Raw genomic sequence first — 6,164 nt, 5'->3', positions numbered from 1 at the left:
AAATTTAGGGCATATCTTCGTGCAAACACCGTCTGGTTAAGCTTCTGGCTGCGAGCCAGCAAGAAATCAATACGTTTCCGCAGTCCGATCATCGCTAAATATCGCTCAACAAAGGATAAGTGTGTCAATCGTTCACACGTAGCGGTGTTATGCCAGCGGAGAACGTCTCATTCATTTATACGAGACGTGTATTAAAAATCAAATTTAGGGCATATCTTCGTGCAAACACAGTCTGGTTAAGCTTCGGCCGCGAGCCAGCAAGAAATCCATACGTTTGTGCAGTCCGCTCATCGCTAAATATCGCTCAACAAAGAATAAGTGTGTCAATCGTTCACACGCAGCAGTGTTATGCTAGCGAAGAACTTCGAATTCATTTATACGAGACATGTATTGAAAATCAAATATAGGGCAAAACTTCGTGCAAACATATGTGTTCCGGTTGATATTAGATGGATTTAGTTGACGATACGGTCTTCCACAAAGTTTGATTCATCGAAGGCATTTTTCGTACTGGGTCTTCGGTTTTGGAAAGGGTACGAATCGAACTCCACCAACTAGCCTTTCAGGATACCTGTCGTCACTATTACAAAGTCCGTGACTACACCTCTTAACCATATTTTTTGTTAAATAACCCAAATACGCGATAAAACGCTAACTAAACCTATACTGGACCATTCAATGTTGCCAGAGAAAATGGCGGGAGCAAAAACGGGCTTTGGTTTATGCAGATCTCTGGCCTCTGATTGGTCAGTGACGCGGATTGCGCAATATCCACGGAGGGATCAATTAATCCGACATCTGCTGTTTCATATGTCGTTAGATTAAACGTCACGCAGGCGTTGAGACTTCGGCCGTTTATCGTGAACGTAATTCAATTTGATTTGCCACCATGCTGGTAGATGGTGATCGGTTCTTGCCGACAAAGACATGTCTTTTATTCGTTTGATTATCTTGTCTTTTTGCAAAGTTGGCAAAATGTTTATTGGCAACGTCGAGTACGAATGCTTTGGCATACTCCGCATTTGTGAAATTAAAAACACAGCAGAACTGGTATGCTATCCATTTTAGTTGAAAACTTCAGTACTCCTCGTCTTTTCTCTTTGAGCGACCTTTGCCAAAAGGGTTTTCCATAATAAATTGTTCTGACCTGATCCACGTCTGACCCTCCTGCGCCTGCGCACATCGACTGCCACAGCAACTACGGCAACGCCACTAGGACAAACTCTCTCTCGTCATTTGCGTTGCCTGCACGACAGGAATTGCATGTACGCATCGTTATGAGGGCTCTGAGAGCCATATGCAACCATCAAAAGAGCCAGGTTTGCCTCGCGAGCCTTTGGTGCTTTAGAAAGAAGTGAAATAAAATGTTGGGCTACATCACACCAAGTGCATAGCAGGCCAGACAATCACTTTAGCACATCACTAAGTCAGCTACAAGACTGGGGTATAGCCTACAGTCTACAATAAACCTTTATATAGTTGCTGTTATATACAAAATACAAAACTGTCGTCATATTATTGATGCTATAGCATGTGAGCTGAAGAACAAGAACGAAGTTATTCCATGTGCACCCACGACAGTCAAAGCAGGAGCCAGACGTGCGCACAGCTCGTTTTTGTAGCTCCTCTCACTAACACAATGAATGCATATTTAGGTCCACAACCACATTCAATGGTGCTAAATAAAAACCCAATTAAACTAGAAATCATGACGACACTCAAGTTTTGACAAGTTTTGTCTCTCTGTGGCTGAGAAAGCTGTCTCATATATGGCAGAACATCTTTTCCATCATTAATTTTTTTATTTTTCGGGGTGAGAGGGGCAGGGGCATCATGAAGTAAAATGCATCTGTAATTTAACTTCATTATTATTATCATTCCACATATCGGTGATTCCAATGATTTTGAAGTAGACGTAGCCCTAGAGAGAGAGTCGCATGGCATATTGTTTTATTTTATTTTTTTTTAGTTCCACTAAATTGTTTTGGAAAACGTAGCACATGGTGTTACCTTAATATTGTCGAACTGATTGCTAAAATATAACTACACTGTTGCTATCAATTCTGTCATAATGACATCTTTTACTTCGAGCTGTAAAACAAGAGGTCATAGTGCAGCATGGGTTTTTTTTTCACAGTTTTATTCTTAAAATTATTGGGCGTGCTGATCTGCAAACTGATGAGTCATCTGAGCTTTCGTCATGGAAAAAAAATGGTTTGGCAATCAGCCACCTAAATGTGACCCATTTTCTCGGAAATTAATTTACAAATTAAATTAGAAAGATGTGATTTATTTGTTATAGACTTAACCTGAGGCTTTGAACAGTTATAAATTTAGTCAATAATCCTTTTTGGCATGTTGTGACATTGAGGGATTCCAGCTAATTAGAATTGGCAAGATAAAGCACTCCTGGAAGTGCTCGGAATGTGGGGTGGAAATCGAGAAGGCAAAATAGAGTTAATATATACAGTCGTCTTTAAGAAATGTATCAGACCGCCACCCAATGTAAGAACAATGCCACAGCTGCCTTCGATTAACAGTTGGTGAGCATTCAGTGCTTATGCTCAAATTTATCACAGTTTTACTTTTCAATGCTTTTGAAATGTGAAAAATTTGAATTTGCTATGACATAAAGATTTGGAATGTTCCAAATCGATGTAAATTATAAATGGCACACATATGACATGGTTGCTAAGTAGAAAGCACAAATAAATGTATCATTTTAGCTTGCCACAATAAAGAAAAAAGAGGGGCAAAAAAAAAAAAAACAGTTAACAGCATTCACCGATGAGCATTTAAGTCCTAAACGCTCACCAATCTAGGTTATCACACTCACCTGTTCATCATTTTCTTGTCATTGTGAATATCCTGTTTGAAAACAATCTCCACGTGTCAACATGATTATTGTCTTCTAGTTTTCTAAAGAAGAAACCACATAAATGGATGCTTATTACACTGTACAAAACATTGCTTCCAGCGCAGCATGTGTTTAGTATTTGCATTTTGTGTTATGCAGTGTCAAGCATAATGGGCTTTCTGGATCTACATAATGTATAAAATTACATGTTATGTGGGATTTTTTTTCTAGTTACACACTACTGAGGGTACCTGATAAGCTTTTCTTGAAGAAATACTGCTTTAAAAGGTGTTAAGAAAGGGGCTCACTGCAAAAAAAAAAAAAAAAAAAATGAGACTCAGACCAGACCAAACGTTGCAATCATCATAAGAGCACTGTTGTAGTTGTATTTTTGACACAACTTCACGTTTTGTCCATTGCATTACTGTAAGCAACTTATAATGCCAAGTATAAGAAGATCTACTAATGTCATTTTTTTCATTTGCCTATGGTAAACGGTTGCATTGCTTATTTTCCAAACAGATCATTTTTAAAAGGTGGCGAGCGCCTATATGTTTATTGTCTGTCTATAGTGCACGCTATTCATATTCCATCATAAAAAGATTAGACATGTGCTGACCTCTACAGGTACCATCCTGTCTTGCATTCACGACAGCCATCACTTCCAGCAAAAGAGCATATTTCAGGCGCTTACTGAAATTAAAAAGAGGCAGGCATCGTCATAGAAATCTCTGCAGCAGAAATTCTATGCAGGTGTGTTTCCTCACAGATGTTTCATGACATTTCGCCCACAGCGAGGCAAGTATTGACAATGATATCACCAGAACTTGGGCACGGAGCCAAAATGGGATGGCGGAGCTGCAAATAAAGTGAATCACTGGCCCGTCGACATCTTCTGACAAACATCCAGAGTTCTTGACTGAATTGGGGAAAACTAGAGCAGGGGGAGAGTTGCACAAAGTGGAGATGACAGCCTTTAAGACGTAAGTGGCAGCAATTGAGGGTGAAATGAGGGAGGAAACGAATGTGGTGATTGCCACATGAGACATGGGCAGAGGCATCGGCGTATCGAGCTGCTCGCTGCTCACTTGAAGAGATAATGTCTGATTGCACGGCTGCTTGGAGTATATTTGCGTGGGGAGACTTCTCCTTTTGCCCACAAAATGTGTTTATGTTGTATGAATGGCAACAAGTGGTTGATTGCACCTTTTGCCATCTAGTGGAATGCCCAATAAATTCTTCCGTCTGTCACTGTACATCACTGGAGTCGATAGAACTCACCAGAGAGTCAATATTTGTTGCTAATTTCTGAACCCATGAACAGATTTTTTTGTTTTTGTTTCGTTTTTTGTGTTTTGGTTGAACTATATTACAGTGTGTAAAATGTCTTTGTATGTTTTTCCACTGCCCCACAAAAGTGATGATCTCTAATGTGCATTTCTCAGTTGTTCAGAAATGACACATCAACCAATACTGTACTCCAATCCTCACAGAGTTACAACAAAATTCAAGATCCGATTACACTTTCAGGATGTGATTCTTTGAAATGTGCGTGCGTACAATGAATTTTATGCAACATCAGTGTAAATGACTTGTGAATAATAGGTGATGTAGTTGGGCAAATAATGAAATCCATTTGTATGCGGTACGTTGGAAACTCTACAAAAGCTGCTCGAAAGTACGAAAAGATGTCATGTTTGTTATGGCTTGCGTGTTTCTGCTAACCATTATGGTCACATTTTGTGAGATTAATAATCATTTACACATCCAAATTATATTTTATATATATACAAAAGGCATAGTGTTTGCTTTTTTTTTTGTGTGCAATTTTGAGGGCTGGTGCGTTGAGCGTGTACTTTCCACCTGAATGCCCGATCAAACCCGACAATCCAAGTCCTTTAAACTGCATTCTATCAAACTGCCAGCAGGGGTAGACACTTTCATACAACACTATGTAAATTGATGTATAAATCTATTACCATACCAACAAGCGTGCAGTATTGAGCAGCGCATTAATGAAACACTGAAATATCAAGCACCTCGACAAAGCTCCAAATACATCTTGTTGTATTTGCTAAATAAATAAATAGCCGTGTCCAAACTAGAGCTACATCAATTACCCATATTCTTATTCCTTGGCTTTTATTGTTTACATCTGTAAGCGCAAAATAAAAAAAATGTTTAGGGGAGGACTCTGCCACTAGATTAAATGATGCACTTAGCGAAATCTAATGTCCTTCTGTGTGTATTGTGCACGACCCGAGCTGCCGCACTTCATTGCCTTTGATTGCGCCACAACAACGGATAATAACGTTCTGTTCTATCAGCCAAATCTGACTTTGACACACGGACACAAGATATTACTTAGCTGCAGCAGAGCTAAGCGACCCAAGCAGAAAGTACTTAGGCATGCTTGGTTAACAATTGGCTGACAATTATCGATTTTCTGACCTGAAGACTGCAATTTTCACTGGGCTGAAATAATGATCGGTTTCTGCTTAAAGGGAGAAGAGGAGATGCTGAAGGAAGTAAAGATTGAGATTAAAAAAAAAAGAGCCTACCATTCAGGAATGAATACAAAACACACCTAGATTATTTACCTTTATTATTTCAGTCTAAAAACACAATGTTAGCATGAGAGCTTTTCCCAACAAAATATAAATCTTTTTTAGTTAATTAGAAAAATGTATTTTAATTTCCAATAAGTATGAATAACGTGCCAATCAATATATCTGTCAATGCTGATTTAGGTTGTGACACCAAGCTTATATTTGTGCTTTATGATTGTGTCCTGCACGTTAGTTCTGACGGAAAAGAACAAAAAATAATAGTGGGCCACATCAAGCCACATCAGGCAAGCATTGAAGAGATGATACAGGAAGTCCAAATGTCCAGGAAGTCCCCAAAAAAGGTAGGTTCTGTTTCTGCAATATGTGTATGATGTTGCAATTTTCCCTTTTAGAATGCCCAACTAGGAATAATATGGTGTTTGATATATGTGATCATAGGTAAGATATGCATACTTCAAACTGGAGTGTATCATAAACGGGAAGTGAGATCGGACCCAAACGCAAGATGCAGAGGCAAAAACCACGGTTCCGAAATCACAATGTTGAATGAACGGGCCGGGTTTGATGCATGAGTAGGCACTCAGCGAAGGCTGTCACAACCAAAAGCAGGAGGCAAAAAGGTCAGGTCAATAATCCTATTAGGATTCAGAAGAGAGAACGCACACACACACACGGTATGCTGGACTTTATGACGTTCCACATCTTGCTTTTCAACAGAGTTCCCCGGTCCAACCAAA

Source organism: Syngnathoides biaculeatus, chromosome 18 (genome assembly GCF_019802595.1).
Source record: "Syngnathoides biaculeatus isolate LvHL_M chromosome 18, ASM1980259v1, whole genome shotgun sequence".
NCBI lineage: Eukaryota > Metazoa > Chordata > Actinopteri > Syngnathiformes > Syngnathidae > Syngnathoides > Syngnathoides biaculeatus.
This window is presented reverse-complemented; position numbering follows the sequence as displayed.